At 40.2% G+C, this 21,822-nt stretch overlaps 1 protein-coding gene across 1 annotated transcript in view; it reads right to left on the bottom strand.

The window, feature by feature from the left end:
* insrb (insulin receptor b) overlaps window positions 1-21,822 on the bottom strand; it is a 224,652-nt gene that overhangs the window by 161,977 nt on the left and 40,853 nt on the right. The window lies entirely within an intron of this gene.

Below are 21,822 nucleotides of genomic sequence, written 5' to 3'. Positions count from 1 at the left end.
GGGATTGCTTACAATTTGGTTGTGCTCTTGGCCTAACAGGTAAACACTTATTCCCAATTTCCAAGTGTATCAAAATAAATTTAAATGAAATGATCCATTTTACAATTTAAGACATGAAACCACTAGTGATTTGCATTAAATAGAGCTGTCATTCATGAAGTATTCTCACCCAGCTGTCTCAACTAAAACTGGCTGCAAGTTCACACACACACACACACACACACACACACGCACACACACACACACACACACACACATTCTCTCTCTACTCACTGGCTTCAGTAGTATTTCTCCAGAGAGGAAATTAAAGCATGGCAGTGTGAGAACTGAATGAAACAGACATGAACGAGTTAACCACAACCAAGCCTTGAAGCAAAATGCTTATGCGTGCTCATTCATCGTCTTTGTTGCTACACATGGGCACAGACACACTAGCCCACATTTGGACTGGCAAACTTGTGCACAAACACACACACACGCACAGTAGAGAAGATGTAGGGAGGAAAGGGGAATGCTGTTGCTGCTTACTAATAAGAAGTACTTCCAGCGTAAAAGGGTACCAAGTGCAATTCATAGTCTAATATTTCTATGGTGAATGTAAACAATATTCTGTTGTTCCAATAATAACAGAAATTTAATCCGGTTGACAAAGACGTCAGAAGATATGTTCAGATGGGAACAGTGTATCCAAAGTTTGCTCTCTATTTTGAGCAATAATAAAGGATTATTAACTGACTGTGAGGTCTGTACGGGGAAATATCAGACAGAGGTCTGATATTTCCCCGTACAGACCGAGCAAGTGAGGTTAATAATTTGTTTATATTGTGGCTATTATATATATATATATATATATATATATATATATATATATATATATATATATATATATATATATATATATATATATATATATATATATATATATAGCAGTTTTCTAGCTTGGCAGATAGTTCTGGAGGAAATCACTGAAGAAATAAACACATTGAAAATATGGTTTGACCGAAACAAACTGTCATTAAACTTAAATAAGACAGGGATGAAATAGAGGTGTAAGAGTCACTAGATGTTCACAGGAAACATTTATTTCTGTATGTATGTATTTATTTATTTATGTATGTTCATTGTTAGCTGGTTTTATATTTTCTGTTGTGTTTTTATTCAGGTTCTTTTTGTCTCTTTCTCTAAAATTGTATATAATCATTAGATTAGTTATTATTACTATTATTGTTGTGCTTGCTATTATTATTAATATATAAACAAAGATAAATTTGTAATACATTTGACTCTTTTACGACAACAAACACTTGACAGCTGCAACTGCTTAATGCTAACTTTAACATTGAAAATGCCATAGACATGCTAACGTGTTAGCATCGGTCCCGTTTTTAAGTTATAAAATACATCTAACAACTGTTTCAGAAGGCCATAATAGGTTGGTTTAACATAAAAAAGGTAAATAATACTCACAGCCATATGCTCTTTAGGGTTTTAGTGGGGGAAAGTGAAAGAAAAAAATTAATCAACGAAGCAATGATCGAAGCACTGCTTCAATCTGCAAATCACTGCTTCGATTGGTTCAAGGTTCAAAGCAAAGCCGCACTGCAGAAAAGTTGATTACAGACCCGCTGCAGGGTCTGTAATCAATGTGGAGAAATTATAATTTTCCTGACAAACAACCCCAAAAACAACGGCTACTCTGAAGGACCGATAAGGGAATCATTAAGTAAGTAAAAAGGTTATTGATGTCGGTGGATCAAATAATTTCTTAACGATACCCGAAAGGAACCAGTGGAAAATTTAGAAACAACTGCTTAAAAACAACACTGTTTTCTTGCACTTTTCAGCCTACCTAAAATAAACTGTAGTTTTATTACCTAACAAAGGTTTTTGTGAAAAGAGGTCACATTTTTACATAACTGGATGAGTATGCATCTCTCCTTTATAAAAAGATAAAATATGCGGAGTAATGAGACACGCCTCAACTCATGAGGTCCCTTCTGCAGTTTGCAGGCAGCTATCTGCAGGCAGCTATCTTAGGCTCTGGACTACTGATGTTTAAAAATGCAAAATAGAATACTTAATTACTAAAATAATTATTACATCAATTATTTATAAATATTAGATCCTCTATAGGAGGATCACATACTTCCCACCCGATGGCCTATATTGGCGATGGAGTGGTCAAACCTATAGATAGAGGGTGACCACTTTATCTACAAAACTTGGAAATCACTTGCAAGATGAGACACTCAATTATTTACATTAACCTAGACACAAGGTAACAAACAAAAACACAAAGCTAGTCTTCCTCTATGACCCAACAGATTCAGCATAGATAGCAGCAACTTTACACCACTCTGTCTCTCCTGGCTCATCTTTGGACACAAACAGACCTACAGGCAACTCACTCTTTGTCCGCCTGCAGCACTAACCGGATACCTGTTGTGCAACATGACAGCATAAGTGACATTACGCAACACCAGCAGGGCTGGGGTGAAATTCACCTCTGCCAACCAAAGCATTCAAGAGGCTCAGATCTTGATTTTGATTGACAGAAAGTAGGGTTAGATAGAAGCATAACAGAAGTGGAGGGTCTTTGGAGGTCAGATGAGGAAGATGGAAGTTGAAGGTGTCAGAGTAAAGTAACGGGCAGACAGAAATGTTATCCACCACCCCCCAGTGGTGCCATGAAAACTGTTGCTTTCCTCTCTTCTCCCAGGTTTAGGAGCAGGGGGGCACGTGGGATGCAAAGAAGATGGAAGTAAGAAAGCAAATGGGGCAACAGAGTGAGTAAGGAACGTATCATATAAAGGGTTGTGGGTAAAAGAGGAAACGAGAAAATGAGGGTAGAGAAATTACGAGAAGGGCATAAGGGGTGAAAGTGTAACCAGAGCTCCGGAGGACTGTGGACTGACGTAAAGGACCTACAGGACTGTTAGTAATCAGCATGCATGACTGGAGCGTTGCCATGGACCACCATTAGATAAACACATTCACGGAATGTATGGAGCAAGCTTTCTATTGCCTGACCAAAATCAACAACAAAAAAAGATAAGATTACCTAAAATAAACTTTGATCAGTCTACATGACCAAACTATATGAAAACACAGGACACAAATTCATTTGGAAACAAGAAAGTATGAATAAATAGAAAGAGGTGCAGAGTAGTGGTGTAACGGACAACAGCTGATCCATATAGACTCCCCCCACGGTTTGGCATGTATATTGACCGCAGATCAATTTCAAAGCTTACATAGTGTAAAGTGCAGGCTTATGATGAATTATATATATCTGGTGCAGCCCAACACACATCTTGGGTTAAACGCAAAAATAATTTGTCAAAATATCAGGAAAATGAGTGTGCATATTCCATATGGGCACAGTGATTTCTCAAAGTTGAGCGGCCACTGATCTCTAAGGGTGGGGAGCACGCACGCACAACTTTTCCTGAAAAAAAAAAAAAAAAAAAAAAAAAAAAATCCGGAAATCACAATGTATGATTTTTTTAATAATTTATTTGTATGTTACTGCTGCAAATAAGTATTTGAACACCTGTGAAAATCAATGTTAATATTTGGTACAGTAGCCTTTGTTTGCATTTACGTTTCCTGTAGTTTTTCACCAGGTTTGCACACACTACAGCAGGGATTTTGGTCCACTCCTCCATACAGATCTTCGCTAGATCTTTCAGGTTTGAAGTTTCAGCTCCCTCCAAAGACTTTCTATTGAGTTCAGGTCTGGAGACTGGCCAGGCCACTCCAGGACCTTGAAATGCTTCTTATGGAGCCCCTCCTTAGTTGCCCTGGCTGTGTGTTTGGGGTCATTATCATGCTGGAAGACCCAGCCATGACCCATCTTCAATGCTCTTACTGAGGGAAGGAGGTTGTTTGCCAAAATCTTGCAATACATGACCCCATCCTTCCCCCCTTCAATATGGTGCAGTCGTCCTGTCCCCTTTGCAGAAGAGCACCCCCAGAGTATGATGTTTCCACCCCCATGCTTCACAGTTGGGATGGTTTTCTTGGGGTTGTTCTCATCCTCTAAACATGGTAAGTGGAGTTGATTCCAAAAAGCTCTATTCTGGTCTCATCTGACCACATGACCTTCTCCGATGTCTCCTCTGGATCATCCAGATGGTCACTGGTAAACTTCAAACGGGCCTGGACATGTGCTGGCTTGAGCAGGGGGACCTTGCTGCCCTGCAGGATTTTAAACCATGACAGCATCATGTGTTACTAATGTAATCTTTGTGACTGCGGTCCCAGCTCTCTTCAGGTCATTGACCAGGTTGACTAAACCTCCTGTATAGTTCTGAGTTTTCTCAGAATCATCCTTACCCCACAAAGTGAGATCTTGCATGGAATCCCAGACCGAGGGAGATTGACAGTCATCTCATGTTTCTTCCATGTTCGAATAAATAATCATAACAGTTGGTGTCTTCTACCAAGCTGCTTGCCTGTTGTCCTGTAGTCCATCCCAGCCTTGTGCAGGTCTACAGTTTTGTCCCTGGTGTCCTTAGACAGCTCTTTGGTCTTGGCTATGGTGGACAGGTTGGAGTGTGATTGATTGAGTGTGTGAACAGGTGTCTTTTATACAGGTAACAAGTTCAAACAGGTGCAATTAATACAGGTAAAGAGTGCAGAACAAGAGAGCTTCTTAAAAAAAAAAATTAACAGGTCTGTGTGAGTCAGAATTCTTGCTGGTTGGTAGGTGATCAAATACTTATTTGCAGCAATAACATACAAATAAATTGTTTTGTTTTTTAAAAATCATACATTGTGATTTCTGGATTTTTTTAGATTATGTCTCTCACAGTGGACATGCACCTAAGATGAAAATTTCAGACCCCTCCATGATTTCTAAGTGGGAGAACTTGCAAAACTGCAGGGTGTTCAAATACTTTTTTCCTCACTGTACATACTGTAGTTCAAAAATAATTCTGACAATGTAGCCCGTGATGCCGTGCACTGACTTTGTGTACTTCCAAAAATAAAGACTTCGTGTACTTCCTCAGTCCAGCAAAAATAAATAAATAAAAAAAAATAAAATAAAATAATAATAATATCACTTCAGCTTTTCATCCCAACTTCATCCTCTTCATGTCTCCAGATAACATACAGCGCAGTGTGTGTGTGTTAGAAGAATTAGCACTATCAATAGCTCCTTCAAATCGTCGTCCATCAGGAAGGTAGTGTGAGCACATGCAATGGTCAGGGCATGCAATAACACATTTCATATAGCACCAAAATTGCACGCTTAACAGAACTATTACACAGTACATGAACCACAGTAGCAAATGGTACGAATAACACATGTCACGTGACATACAAACCACCAATCAAATGACAAGGATCCACTCAGCCGTTATATAAATAAAGTTATTATTACCCTCTCACCAAACAAAGCACATATCCTCATTATTTTGAAAAATAATTTGAAGTTGCAAATCCAGGTCTGCTTTATATCATTTTATTTACAAGCACAATTCATAGTGAAATTCAATGTAACAGTTAAGCGTTTTTATTTAAAAACATCACTTAAACAGCGGAGACCTTGTTTTCATTCAGTACCATTTGCAAAGTTTTCTTGTTTTCATTGATATTTAAAAATAAAAAAGCTATTTTTATTATCTTTGTTTATTTAGCTCATCCAATCTGTGGCTAAAACTTAGATCTATTGGCAGTTAATTTTTATGGCAGTATAACTTTCAGATGTCCATCAGCTCACAGTGAGGGTCCACATGTGGCTGAGCAGCTCCTACTGAAATCAAGAAAATACAAAGAAGATCCTCAGTAGAGTGAAACCACAGGAACATTATTCTGGATTATTGCTCTGCGTGTGAAGAATGTGATTTCAGACAACTAAAGACATGTTTTGGATCTTTAATGAGTGCCACAGACAAAAAACAGACATGCTGTTTAAAGTGTTTACCAATGTGTTTGCAATGACAGTACGTTAGTTACAAAGCTGTAAAAATGTATTAGAAGTTAAGGCTTGATAGATGCAGGCAACTTTTAAATTTACTATTTCAACAACTGATGAAAATTCAACATTGTTTTCAATTAGGAATCTTACGTACCATGTAAATTATGAAACAAATGTTACTCGAAGCAAAATAATAAATTGGTGCAACTTAATTAAATTGAGTGTTGTAGATTTTCTTCAAATTAACACAGAAGATGAAAAAATGGACTGAAACTGTCATTGTACATACATACAATGAAATCTGTCCTCTATATTTAATTCATTGTAATTATAGTCAGACTAGGAGCAGTAGTCAACCACAGTCCACCAACCGGGTACCACTACAGATCTAGACGCGCTGCCTTGATCAAGGGACCCTACAGAGCATGCTTTGTTGTTTTCAGGGATTAAAGCAAAAAATAAATAAAGAAAGAAATCTGAGGGATTTCGTTTTATGGGTAAATCATAAGCTGTTCACGATCTACCTTTTATAGAAACCCTTTTGCAATCCTTTCCCAGGATTATAGGTAAAACAAGGTGGAGACCGCTAAGAAAACAGCAAATTGAGATTTTATATAATGGCTGAGTGGATTCTTGTCATTAGATTGGTGCTTTGTATGTCACATGACATGGATTAATTCATCCCATTTGTGTTGCATTGCATTTAGAGTGCAAATTTGGTTCCATACGTTTGGTATCATTGCATTCTGCATATACGCACGTGTGTGTGTGTGTGTGTGTGTGTGTGTGTGTGTGTGTGTGTGTGTGTGTGTGTGCGCGTGCGCACATGCGGGGGACAATGACACGATGATTTGATTGAGCTAACTGATGCTGCTAATTCTTGTAACACACACACAAAATCCACTCCACTGTAAGCCGTCTGGATGCAAGAAGACCTCTTCACATGAAATGCTGACGTGATTTTTGGGTGCACTGAGGAACTACAAAGTCTCTCTTTTTTTATGAAGTCAGTGCACAGCATCACTGGACTACACGTTACAATTTGGACTTGAGCAGCAGTGGAACACCAAAATGTAAGTCCCTTTTTTGTTGTTTATAAATTAATAAAATATCAAATGACAAGGATCTATTTTAGCCGTTATAAAACAAATAATGAATCTTTTTACATTCTTTCAATGGAACGAATATCGCCGAGTTGAATGGTTTGTTCAAGCTTTCACCTCATGAAATATTCATACCACTGAACTCATAAACATTCATTATTTGTATAATATTTCACTCACTAACCATTGCTGCGCTTTTCTAATGCAGCCATCATATTACAGAAAGACTTTAACCTACACATTATTTAAATAATTCAGGGGACAGCTTTTCTACAACTTTTCTACAAACAGGCCCGAAGGGTGGCAGTCTCTGCTGTGAGGAGACAAAACAGCGGGTGTGCGAGGAGTTCAGAGCATCCATGAAGAGGGACTTTTGGTTGTCACCAAGGTGTTTCTGTAGGACCATGAGGCACCTCAGGAGAGGAAAACAGAGAACCAGTCAAGCTGTATATAGTAAGGATGGGACTTTGCTGACTACATCTGAGAAGGTAATCGAGTACTTTGAGGAACTCCTGCATCAGACTGGAGTGCCCTCTGTAAGTAAAGACAGAGCTGCAAGCTGATGGGGGATCATCATTAATTTCCTTGGTGGAAGTCACAGAGGTAGTCAAACAACTACACAGTGGCAAAGCCCCAGGGGTTGATGAGATCTGTCCAGAAATGCTGTAGGCTCTGTGTGTGGACGGACTGTCTTGGATGAGACATTTCTTCAACATTGCGTGGAGGTTGGGACAGTGCCAAAGGAGTGGCAAACTGGGGTGGCAGTCCCCATACTTAAAAAAGGGGACCAGAGAGTATGTGCCAATTACATGAGTATCACACTACTCAGGCTCCCTGGAAAAGTCTACTCCAGGGAGCTGATAAGGAGGGTTCGGCCGATAGTGGAATCTCTGATTGAAGATGAACAATGTGGGTTCTGTCCTGGCTGTGGAACAACTGACCAGCTCTTCACTTTCACAAGGATTCTGGAGGGGGCCAGAGAGTATGCCCATTGAGTCCACATGTGTTTTGTGAACATGGAGAAGGCGTATGATTGGGTACCCTGGGAGATAATGTAGGAGGTGCTGTGGGACTATGGAGTGAGGGGGTCCTTTCTCGGGGCCATCCAATCTCTGTGCGCACTTTGGCACCAGAAGTTGAAAGTGTTGCTGATCCTCGTTAACGGCTCATTTACCATAGGCAACGGGCTATTCTGTCTGAATGCGATGAAATTATCCTATGATCCACAAAGAAAAAATAAAATAAAATATTTTACATGTTCCACCTTTAGGGAAAAAAACATTTACGGTTTGTATTTGTGGATGTTACCTGTACATATTAAATTAAAAGTTAAATAGTGTCACACATTGTATATAAAAACAGAAACAGTCTCACAGCTGATAACAGAGAAGCTTCTTTTCAAAAAGAATCTGCCCTCACATTTTCAAAAAAAAAAAAAAAAAAGGCTTAGTGCTCACAGACATAAATAAACTTGTGGACAATTTCAGTTCTGTTCCTGGTGTTGTATATTTTGTAGTGCTCAAGTCCACAGGTTACAACTATGTGAGATGTTTGGCAGTGTCATGTTTGTTAAGAAACACAGGATTAATGTTAAAGGACAATTTGTTGTAGTCAAAAAGTGAAGTTACATGATTTAAGTGAAATGTTTGTAAATAAATACAAAGCTAATGATATTGGTAGCAGTTGCAGTCAAAAAGTAAGGAACAACTGATGAATATAACAATTTCAAAGTCATCATAACCCTGTAATGGTATCATTAAGTGTTTGCATCGATACTCGGTATCAACGATGTATGTACTCGTACTTGTACTCAGTCTGGAAAAAAGTGGTATCGGTGCATCCCTAATATATATATATATATATATATATATATATATATATATAATTTTTCGTGTGTGTGTGTTTCTGCGTGCATGTGTGTATATATGTGTGTGCATACAACTCTTATTTTCATAGTATAAGAGGTGGGTGTTTATAAGCCTTGCTTCTGCCCACACCCTTTCGGTCACATCAGTACTTTGATGAAATGTTTTATGAGTTTTTGCTATTGTTGATTTGTGTGCCGAATAAATACATTCATCAAAATTAATTCATTCGTTCTGATTGGCGGACCTCGGAAATTTAAGAATGCTCGTTTGTTAAATGATGTTACTTACTGACAGACTTTGAGCTAACGCATCTGAACATAACAGTTAAACACTAAAAAATAATTTTAAAAAGCAAAGCACATTAGCTTTATTAAGCTATGAAAAAAATGACAGTTTTAATGCCGTATGAAGTGTTTGTGCCAGCAAAAAAATGGATGTTGACAATGCAATGCATTCTGGGTCAATTTTGCCTATATGTGGTAGGGAGAACTGACTGGTGTGAGAATATACATCTGTCTATATAACCCTACCCCCGCTCAAGATGTTCAGTATGCCTTGTACAGAAACTACAACTTGAAGAAGATGAAGAACAACAACAACCACCACCACCAAAGGCTTTCTTGCTGTAAGGCAAGAATGCTAACCAGTGTGCCATGATTTCAGACCTTCTGAGAGCCGATGTGAACAAACAAACATAAGATGCTATCACATCCATCAGACATTGGGAAAAAAAAATGCATTGAGCTATAGAAATGAAGACTATATCCACAACAAGAAAATCCATGCGCAGTGAGATGTGTCGGTTCCACTCATGGCCACATGATGGCAGTGACGCATGCAGTTGTTGACTGCTGTCCACCAGTTATTGATGAAGAAGAAATGTATCCACTATTACATTCATTCATTCATCTTCTACCGCTTAGTCCAATTAAGGGTCGTGGGGGGCTGGAGCCCATCCCAGCAGCCATAGAGTGCGAGGCGGGGTACACCCAGGACAGGACGCCAGTCTGTCGCAGAGCCACAAACAGACAAACAAACAAACACAGACACACACACACACACACACACACCCCTACGGACAATTTAAAGATTCCAATCCACCTAACCTGCATGTCTTTGGATGTGGGAGGAAACCGGAGCACCCGGAGGAAACCCACACAAACACGGAGAGAACATGCAAACTCCACACAGAAAGGCCACAGAAATTGAACCCACAACCTTCTCGCTGTGAAGCAACATTGCCAACCACTAAGCCACCGTGCTGCCCTCCACTATTACAATATTACATAAATCTTTTTGAAGTCGTGTCAGTGTGGATGCACGCCGTGGTAAGCGGCGGTGGCTTCAGACTGAGCTGTATTAATGTGGACGTGGACACACAAACAAAGCTATGCATTGGATGGGTGGGTTTTGGTGAACAATGACAGCGATGGTCTACAGCGCACCCTCCTGCAGAGGACCACCCATAAACAGACTGCTTGTTGCTCTCGTTGGCTGTATAGGAGCTCTTGATTACAATAACAACCCAATTAGCCACTAATGAGCCTGAGGGGGAAAGCAGGGTAACGTCCAAGCTGAAGAAGACCAGAGAATGGAATCACGTACAACACAGACTAAAACGTAGTGAACCATACTGTGGACCTCTATAAGAGAAATGTGGGCCATCCACACGCCTCCCCGCCTGTTTGACACTTAATTTGGCAGCAGGAATGAGAAGGGGAGGAGGGAAGCACAGAGGAGGTGTCAGACAAACTGAAACAGCAAAGCTGCCTCTCCTTGTCAAATATAAGGCCAGATTAGCTCATAGAAGGGCAGCACAGTGGATTAGTGGTTAGCACTGTTACCTCACAGCAAGAAGGTCATGGGATTGATTCCCACCTGCGGTCTTTCTGTGTGGAGTTTGCATGTTCTCTCATCGTTTGCGTGGGTTGTGTGTATGTGTGTGTGTGTGTGTAGTTCACAGAAGAAGTAGTTTGGCACGATTACACCTCAAAAATAGAATGACCACAGCAAGTCAAGTCGTAGCAGAGTAAACGTTATCTGTGACAGAAACTGCCATCCTGGGCTCCGTGTTACTTGGTGAGCCCCCACAGCTGCAACCATCATTACAGCGTATCTGTAATTTCAGAGAGATTCTTCTCTTATTTTTAGAGTTGTGCTCCCTGCAGAGAATTTAATATGCATCAACTAACAGTCGTGGGCTGGCCAACCCATCGACAGCTGGCAGCTAGAAAGTGGATCACGGTGGCAGTTTCAGACGGCAAGAGCGAAGCCCTCTGTGGCCTCTGGCTGATGTGACAGGCTGTTTGTGCCTTCCGCTGTAGCAGAGGGCGGCCACATGCTGCCTGAGTGTGCAACCAGATCTGTCCATCATGAAATCAGGTGGCAGGTAACTCGGGACTGACAAACGTCCTCTGTCACCCCAGGAACACGTTGCTACTGAAAAGGCAGATCTGCTGATTATAAATTTCTCAAGGCTCAATTGCTGAATAAACCCCAGGAGAGGGAATATGCAGCCTCCCTGCCAAGTGGACTCAGTGGAAAAAGGCATTTGTTTGTTAATATAACAGTGGAAAGTCCTGAAAAGTAAAGCCAGCTCACCATGCAGCCACTGCCAAGCTGTGGCTTCCGCAGCAAAAAAGTGATGCTGAGAAATTGCATGAGGCATTTTGATTAACATGTACCAACGTGTACCTCCAAAACAAAGAGAGCTGCGGACCAAAATAACAGCATGTGCGCCAGGCAAGGAAAGAGTGGCGCAACTCACTGTTCCGTTAAATTAAACCACACAGCCAGATATAAAACAATTTTTCACCAAAAGCTGTGAGAGGACTCGTGGCCAAGTGATGTGATAAGCATAGCTAATGAGTGCATTAAGACCGGACTGTGCTTCCACATTTGGGTATAGTAGATAAAGATGTGCAACTTGGGAATGGAAAGGGGGAGTGTGTGGGTTTGTGCACCTGTTCTTCTATCCCCTCATTCAACCATTGAGGAGCGTGGTGAGGGGAGCCAGCCCGACTTATTTATATACAACTCTGGATGCTGTTACAGCTGTGGAACCGGGCCAGGCCACGGCAGACTGAAGCAGAGAGAAAGAGCAGCATGTAAGCTATGAGCTGTCAGATGGGAGGCCAAGAGAACAGAGACAACTAGAGATCACACTGGTGACTTTAGATCCCCTCCGTCTCTCCGCCTTCCGGCACTGGCAAAGGCAGCAGGATAGGATACGGGAAGGTGAATGTTAGGTGCAGCACAGACGGAGACAGATACAGATGATATGCAAGAGGAAGATTGGGAGTCAGGTTGACACCCTATTACAAGTGTGGAGTGGACCACACTGTGTGATATCTTCTAGGATCAAAATGCCTCCATTGAATGCAGGTGGTTCTTCCTGCCTTGTATCTGTTCAGACCACAGGTGTTGAATCCATGCTATACGAGTATAACCACTTACATGTACCCGAGTCCACAACTGCCTTTACACATGCTTATGAAACATGGTGTAACATTTAAATGAGACAGTCAAAGCCCACACAAGTCTCAGTTTATTATTTCCTGCTGGCCAATGCGCCTGGGACACTGATATGCAAACACAGTTCATCAGTCAGTGCCTACGTGCATGACGTTTCCTGTCAACACTATAAAAGTATGGGAAAAAACTGTGATACATGTTACACCTAATGGGGGACAGTCTTCCTTTTCAGCAGCACTTTACACTTTCCTTTCAAATCTGTACCTCCAGCGCTGTAGCGCCACCAATGGATCAAATTTGGGGATGTAATGTGGAGTTGCGTCAGGAAGAGCATCTGGCATGAAACCTGTGCCAATTCAACATGCAGATCCCCCTTGGATTTGCTGTGGAGACCCAGAGTGCAAACAAGGGAGCAGCCGAAGGGACTTACTTTAAAAAAATAGAGATGAGGGACACCACTTTTTCCATGTCAAATACAATACTAATACCAGGACATTCAGTATGTGCCAGCAGCAACTCTAATCCACAACAGATTTCCCGATCTTGAAACAACTAATCTGTCAATTAATACATTTGTGTGGATGTATTTTGCTAACCTAGCCATCTAACAAAATATCAAGTAAAACTGTCAAACACAGCATTGTATTCTCCTAAAGGAAAACATACATAGCCCACAAGATGACTCAGACGCACAACAGAAGACTGATTGGGCCCGATCATCTCATAATCAGATCCATTAATTTTGGCCAATAACAGATAGACATGAAATACCAAATTCAATTCAATGAAATTTATTACCTACGCCAACAAAGTTGGCCGGAGGTGATGTTTTCACCTGTTTGTTTGTCTGTTTGTGAACAGCCTGTGACCCACAATTTTTCATAGAGTACATTCAATTTCAATTCAATTTAATTATCTTATAATGCGCCAAATCACAGCAAAAGCCGTCTCAAGGGGCCTTACATGAAACAATTCAACATAACATTTAAATAAATAATTAAAAATGAATAAAAAATTTCAAATACATAATTAAAAACAGAAGTAAAAGAATAAAACATAAAAAATAAAAACTATTCATAAGAAAGAGAATAAAAATAGGTTTTCAGTCTTGACTTAAAAATGTCCACGGACTCCGACTGCCTCACAGTCGCAGGAAGACTGTTCCACAGGGTGGGTGCATGACACAAAAAAAGTTGTTTGACCCGCTGATTTCTTCTTCACCCTGAGAACACAGACAAGTCCTGCATCCTGGGACCGCAAAGCCCGGGCCGGCACGTAACCTTCCACCAGATCAGCCAGATAAGATGGCGCCAGTCCATGAACAACCTTATAAGTCAATAACAAAACCTTAAAATCTGCTCTCACAGAGCATCATGAACTTTTTACAGAGGATTCATGTCCTGATAGGCAAGAACTGATTTAATTTTCAAGGTCATAGGTCAAAGGTCACAGTCAGGAAAAATTTTGGGATATTTGGAAAAATCCCTATTCTTTAACACTGAATGAATTTTGAAAAATTCATAACTCTGTCAAATAAGATAGAATTTCTTTCATATTTGATGGCATTATGTAGATAATATCCTTTATTGACTGACATAGTTTGATCCAGATCTGATCTGGATTACAGATTTTGTAGCCATTTAAATGTAATGTTGAAAACCCCATTTAATGTATATTTGACAATATATCTTAATCAAACATGCCCCAATCACTCTCATATTTGAAAGAGAGGCACACACTGGCACTCACTATCGCCTGATAAAGTTTGATCCCGATCCTAACTGAATTTTGGATTTTGTGGACATTTGAATTTAATAGTGAAAAACCCATTTGGTGTCCTCATCTCAAACAAAAGTGCATCCATCAGTCTTATTTTTGTGTTATGGATTTATCTACACCACCAAAACTGGATGGAGGTTCCAATTTTATGCTCGTTTGTCTATCTTCCAGTTATCAGTCGGGAACCAAGTCGCAAAAAGCAATGACAAGTTAGTTGTGCAGAGATAAGAAATGTTATGTGAAAATTATCTAAAAGAATTCAGAAACCAATAAAGTTGAAACAAAACAAAATCAAAAGTGGGTACGCCGTCCTTTCTATGTATTTCCATATAGAACAACATATTTCCTGTCTCAAATTACTTTAGCTGGTGTGGGGAAGAAAAAAACAAACAAACAAACAAACAAACAAACAAAAAAAAAAGGAATTCTGGCCACTCCTTGCAAAACAGCTAAACCAGGTGGTGCTTGAAAGAAATGAACCCACAGTGGGGGTAGGAGCATTCTTGACATATTTAGGAACAGACAATAGACTGTGAAACAGGAGCAGGTAATCAACTACGGGCTGGACTATTGGAGATATTGTGCAGACAGATAGAAAGCGTGCACGCGCGCACACACACACACACACACACACACACACACACACAGAGAGTGAGTGAGTAACAGAAAAACCATCTGATGTTCCTTTTCATCTTCCCACGTTAGTCAGCGGAGTACAGTGCAGTGCGGTGAGCCTCGACCTAAGAGGGAGGCATTTGGTGCTGCATTCCCCAGCTCCACTTCTAGCCACACAGCAGCAGCTGCAGGGCCCAGCCCGACCATCACGGTGACCCACAAACCAATCCTACACATGGACAGGAGGACCTACGCCTGCCTGATGGCTTTGCCAAATCAGCTTCTTGTGTCCAGTATTTCTTTCTTGTCACAGGACTGCATCACTGCTTAAAGCCTATATATATATGCTTTAAGAGGAATTGAAAGTACGTCTACTCTGTGATGCTGAAAAACCTAACTAGTCTCCTGTGCTACAATAGCTTGTGCTTTTGCCACTTTGCACTGAGAGAGAAACAGACAGCCACACTAAGAAGGGATTCAGACAACAGCTGAGATTGGGAAAGCTGCCAAAGCTGTAGCTCACTATGCTCACACTTTCTTTTGAGACACTGCAGTTTAAACTTCAAGCTATACCAGTTCCAAGGCTTACTAGGGGTATTCCCTCTGTGGTGAATGGATGAGTGAGCTCATCCCAAGGATGGCAAATCCTATTGATACGGCTGGATTTCTGCATGGCTTCTAACTCTGATATACCACTGAATCCCTAATTTGATGCAAACGAAGAATAACACAAAGAAAAGAGGAAATGATTTGACTCTAACAGCCTCAAAATGAGATTCCAATTGTTTGTGTAAGAATGTGTCTGCATGTGCAGAGACTACAAATAAGGCCTACGCACCAAGTTAAGGAGTAAAGGATGTGGGAATGCGGGGGGGGGCATGCCAGAATTTGTAAAGCTAGATGGAAAAGAAGGAGAAGAAGAGGGTGATGCTGCTGGGATGGAGAGGAGAAGGTCCAGGTTGGTTTAATGGTGTGTTCGTCTGTGCTTTTAAGACCACCAGCTCTCACTGGCTGCTGCAGGAAAACCTCACATACACACACAAGCATGCAGATACACATCCTGCCCCCCTCCATCTCTGGTTTCTTCTTTCCATCTCTCTCCCTCCCACTACTCCCCCCCCCCCCCACCCCCCCCACACACACACACACCCACACACACTGGTTAGACTGACACCCTCAGCACCAGACCCTCCTTCCATGTAGCACGGAATAAATGTAGCATTACTCTATACTTTCAAACAGACTTTAAATATGACTTGTTTTTTGTATTGTCTTGGTATGGCTGATAATACCTTCTCCTTTTATGGATTCAAAAATCATTTCAAACATTTCTCTCTCTGTTGTTCCTTTCCACCACAGGATAACCTGATCAAGCAAGGCATGGCAAGGATGGAACCAAAATGTCTTTGTAACAGTCAAAAGGAGCCCAACCAACAAATCACTTGCTCTTACCCAGCCTGCGACAGGCAGGAAGAGCTGAGCGGCATGGCAAAAATATTATCACAATATTTTGGATTAAGTGGTTAATGCGCTTGGTTTCAGTTCAGAAGGTTCCAGGTTCAAATCCCACCCCTGCCACATTTCTCCACGTAATGTGGAGTTGCATCAGGAAGGGCATCCGGTGTAAAACTTGTGCCAATTCAACATGCAGATCCACCTTGGATTTGCTGTGGCAACCCCGAGTGCAAAACAAGGGAGCAGCCGAAGGGATTTACTTTTTATTTTGGATTTATTGATCAATAATTCACCATATTTATTCATAATGCTGCCAGTTTGAAGAGTATCGTGATAATGACTCAAATCTGAAGAAACCAAAGGATTTATTAAATTTGGAAAAGGAGTTTGACAATGTCACTTCAACAAGAATAACATTACATATGCCTAAGCATTAAACTGTGCAAATAAGCTTTAACTGCCATAAGAAAACAAGTCAGCTTGTTTTGTAACTTATTAAAATAATTTTTTTTAATCATTTTTTGCATAATAGAAAAAAATGTCCCTAAATGACATATTTTGCAGACCATCTTAAACACTTTCCCACCATGACACTTGCACAAATTTGAGCTGTGCACTGGCACGCAATCTTGCGTACCAATGAGTAAATTTGTCATAAACTGTTGCAAACTGTGCGAGACTGTGTGCCATTGTAAAAAAAAAAGAAAATTGTTAAATGTTCAAAATTTCTGGCACGCATAGATTTCGTGCCACTTGCATGAACTAGTCGTGAACATTACACAACCTAGTCGCTACCAGTGCGTGTCACTGCACACAGGGCCTTGCACAGTTTACAACAGTTTACGATGAGTTTTGACAAGTGTCAAGGTGGCTTTTGAAGCGTACCATCTAATGACACTTTGGCCGAGCCAAAATTTGTGCAAGTGTCAAGTTGGTTTTACCGTAAGATATTTTTATTGAGTTGACTCTCAAGGGTGGAAAAAAAAAGTTGAGTTTATGTAGGCAAGCACCCTAAAGTAGTAGCATATTTCTAGTGCTTTTATTCTGAAAAGCCAGGTTGGAAGCTTTGCATCTTTCAACTTGAGGGCAGCGGTGAGTAAAATAGTGAAGTATTATGACTCTCAGGTTCACATAACAGAACCACTGTATATTCATTTTACTGCTACAATGACAAGCACAACTATATCCCGTAGCTACATTATCTTTTTAGTCAACAATTTCCTGTTTTAGAGAATGTGGCGAGTTCGCTTTCAGTCACTTTCAAAGATTTCCTCCGTGCTAATGGCTTAAACAAAGGTTAGTCATGTGCCAAAAAAAAAAACCAAAAAACAGATTGGCAGGCTGTTTTCAAATTTATTTCTGCTGTGTAACACACTGTTCTAATCCATGTGTACAAATGTCAAATCTTATTATTACTGATGTAAATTTGAATCACAATCCCTTCCTGTGTAAGTGGAGTGTTTGTATTTAGTTGAGCATTATAAAATGTCTTTTATTCCTTGTGCTGTCATTCAGAAAAAAAATAAAAATAAAATAAAATTCTAAATTGTCACTTTTAACTCATTGAGTGCCAGCCATTTTCAAAGTTCAGAACATCCCAGTGCCAGGATTTTTCAGCATTTGAGTGTTTTTTCAAGACCCATAGAAAATTGAGTTCTATGTCCATGTCAACAACATACCAAACATACCAAAAGAAACTTCAGACTTTCCTTTATCATCAGAAAAAAAACACGTTTGTTTGTACCTCTTTCCATTCTTTAGTAATTGTCTGCAGAACATGGGTGGGTATCACTAAAAATGCTGATTTCTGACAAAAAACTGAGAAAATTGGCTTTTTGTGACAAGCAACATTTCAAGGAGAAAATGTCTTTGATTATAATTGTTTTTGCTTCAGTGACATCTCAAACATTATGAAAAGTGATCCTATTGCATAATGCACCAAAAAAAAAAAAAAAAAAACGTCAGGGGAGGGACTCCGTCTGTCTCTTCTCTCAGCGGCGCGTCTTTTTCCTCTGGCTCCCGCATATCGGATCTTTTTATGTTTTTCAAAAACCTGATGGATTTGAATCACGTGTGCTTGCATAAGCCTGTCGATTGTGTCATTTGCTTGTAAGCAGCCTTTGTGTGAGGTGTGTGTCGCGCGCTCCGCGTTTTTTCATTCCAAGGAAAAAGACGGAACGACTGGAGCAGCGCGACTGCATCACAGTTCGACAGACAGCCAGGTGGAAACCAGTTGGATTAGGAGCGGAACAACCGTAAGACGTCCGCACAACGGTGGAGAGCGAGCCACGCTCCGGTCCACACTCACACTGCTACCACCCACAGAATGGGATCCCTTGTGATTACAACTCTAATTTTTTTACACAAGCTACATCAGCTGATTTACCCCCCACCCACCCCCCCCGCCCAAAAAAAGTGTAATTGGCACGAGAACGCGTCTTTGGCGCTGAGCGTTACTATCTGAAAAGACGCGTTTAAGCGTCAATGGCACTCAATGAGTTAACTGCAAGTCAAACTTGCAGTTAACTCATTGACTGCAGGTTTGACTTGCAGTTAACTCACATAAATTAAGTGCTAATTCTTCATCTTCCTGCCCCTTAATCTAAATCTTGCTGGAGAAATGTCATCTGCCATTTCTTCATGTCACAGTTAAACAACCATTCAAATAAGGAGAAAAAAAAAACAGCAGTGTTCAAGACATTTCATAAATTGTCTTGAGAAGGGTGTGGAAAAGGGAAAAAGGTGTAATTTTTACCCAAGGCCAAAATATTGCCATTGAAGACCTGGTGCCCGTCCGTCCGTCTGTGTACAGCATAAGTCCAGTTCTATTACTGCCACAGTCTTCAAATTCACAGGGAACATTCTTGGGACACAGACCTTGGACAAGTTCAAAGATGGCTAACCTTGATGTATTTTAAGAGGTTTAAAAAGTCGTATTCTGTTATCTGATCCGTTTCATGCTTGAGTGATGCGGGTGATAGCCAATTAAAGTAGAGCTGCACTGTGACGTCAGTTGTTGGTTTCTTCAAAACTACTTTGTTTTGTGTGTTTATATACATGTTTCTCATATACAACCCCTGGCAAAAATTATGGAATCAGAGGCCTCGGAGGATGTTCATTCAGTTGTTTAATTTTGTAGAAAAAAAGCAGATCACAGAGATGACACAAAACTAAAGTCATTTCAAATGGCAACTTTCTGGCTTTAAGAAACACTATAAGAAATCAGGAAAAAAAATTGTGGCAGTCAGTAACGGTTACTTTTTTAGACCAAGCAGAGGGAAAAAAAAATATGGAATCACTCAATTCTGAGGAAAAAATTATGGAATCATGAAAAACAAAAGATCGCTCCAACACATCACTAGTATTTTGTTGCACCACCTCTGGCTTTTATAACAGCTTGCAGTCTCTGAGGCATGGACTTAATGAGTGACAAACAGTACTCTTCATCAATCTGGCTCCAACTTTCTCTGATTGCTGTTGCCAGATTTGCAGGTTGGAGCCTTGTCATGGACCATTTTCTTCAACTTCCACGAAAGATTTTCAATTGGATTAAGATCCGGACTATTTGCAGGCCATGACATTGACCCTATGTGTCTTTTTGCAAGGAATGTTTTCACAGTTTTTGCTCTATGGCAAGATGCATTATCATCTTGAAAAATGATTTCATCATCCCCAAACATCCTTTCAATTGATGGGATAAGAAAAGTGTCCAAAATATCAACATAAACTTGTGCATTTATTGATGATGTAATGACAGCCATCTCCCCAGTGCCTTTACCTGACATGCAGCCCCATATCATCAATGACTGTGGAAATTTACATGTTCTCTTCAGGCAGTCATCTTTAAAAATCTCACTGGAACGACACCAAACAAAAGTTCTAGCATCATCACCTTGCCCAATGCAGATTCGAGATTCCTCACTGAATATGACTTTCATCCAGTCATCCACAGTCCACGATTGCTTTTCCTTAGCCCATTGTAACCTTGTTTTTTTTCTGTTTAGGTGTTAATGATGGCTTTCGTTTAGCTTTTATGTATGTAAATCCCATTTCCTTTAGGCGGTTTCTTACAGTTCGGTCACAGACATTGACTCCAGTTTCCTCCCATTCGTTCCTCATTTGTTTTGTTGTGCATTTTCGATTTTTGAGACATATTGCTTTAAGTTTTCTGTCTTGACGCTTTGATGTCTTCCTTGGCCTACCAGTATGTTTGCCTTTAACAACCTTCTCATGTTGTTTGTATTTGGTCCAGAGTTTAGACACAGCTGACTGTGAACAACCAACATCTTTTGCAACATTGCGTGATGATTTACCCTCTTAAGAGTTTGATAATCCTCTCCTTTGTTTTAATTGACATCTCTCGTGTTGGAGCCATGATTCATGTCAGTCCACTTGGTGCAACAGCTCTCAAAGGTGTGATCACTCCTTTTTAGATGCAGACTAACGAGCAGATCTGATTTGATGCAGGTGTTAGTTTTGGGGGTGAAAATTTACAGGGTGATTCCATAATTTATTCCTCAGAATTGAGTGAGTCCATATTTTTTTCCCTCTGCTTGGTCTAAAAAGTAACTGTTACTGACTGCCACAATTATTTTTCCTGATTTCTTATAGTGTTTCTTAAAGCCAGAAAGTTGCCACTTGAAATGCCTTTAGTTTTGTGTCATGTCTGTGATCTGCTTTTTTCTACAAAATTAAACAACTGAATGAACATCCTCCGAGGCCGGTGATCCCATAATTATTGCCAGGGGTTGTATTATGCAAAAGCTAGAGGGAAGTAAGCACTTCTAAAACTGAAAATGCTGTTTTTGGAACCTATTAACACCTTTGAACTTATTTTACAGAGGTTAGCATGGTGACGTCACTTCCTAGTTTAGCGACTTGCTAAATGCTTAATTTCTGGTATATTATGTAAATGCAAGCGAGAAATAAACCCTTCTAAAACTGAAAACGCTGTAACCTGATAACACCTCTGGTGTTATTTACAAGAGATTTTGTGGATGTTAACTTGCATGCTAACTTCTGCTAACTCAAAGCTAACTTTGTCATAAATTTGCCTTCGTGCAAATGCTAACTTTGGCTTTATTTGTAGATCACCCTCTGTGCAAATATTCCTTGATTTGCACAACATGAACAAATGATGATTGTACAAATTGTACGTAAAACAATAGGATAGTAATTAACTAAACAACTGCAAATTATAAATAACACAATGCTCATACAGCCCAGGGTATTTTAGCATTTAGCATTTTAAAAACATAGCTTGTTGACAATGAGGTTCGTTCATTTGATGGTGTCACCACAATGGCATAAATGGTACCAAGACAGTGAGAAGTATAAGAAACTGAAGCAAGATTATCATTACCCTCTACAAACCGGATATGAGCATCATCAGGTCCTTCAAACTCAAGCTGCTCCCACTGTGCAGCTGAGCACCTCGCGCGGTGACTCCTGATATCGGAGTGTGTGTGTGTGAATAAGTGAGGCATCACTGTCAAGTGCTCTGAGTATCTGTTAAATGGAAAAGTGTTACAGAAATGCAGTCCATTGCTGCTCTTTGCTAGTTGTGTGCAGGAAACCTACTTTTGACACATTGTATTTGTAA

Source organism: Thalassophryne amazonica, chromosome 10 (genome assembly GCF_902500255.1).
Source record: "Thalassophryne amazonica chromosome 10, fThaAma1.1, whole genome shotgun sequence".
NCBI lineage: Eukaryota > Metazoa > Chordata > Actinopteri > Batrachoidiformes > Batrachoididae > Thalassophryne > Thalassophryne amazonica.
The sequence above is the reverse complement of the archived record's forward strand: the minus strand, read 5'-3'. Positions and strand labels throughout refer to the sequence as shown.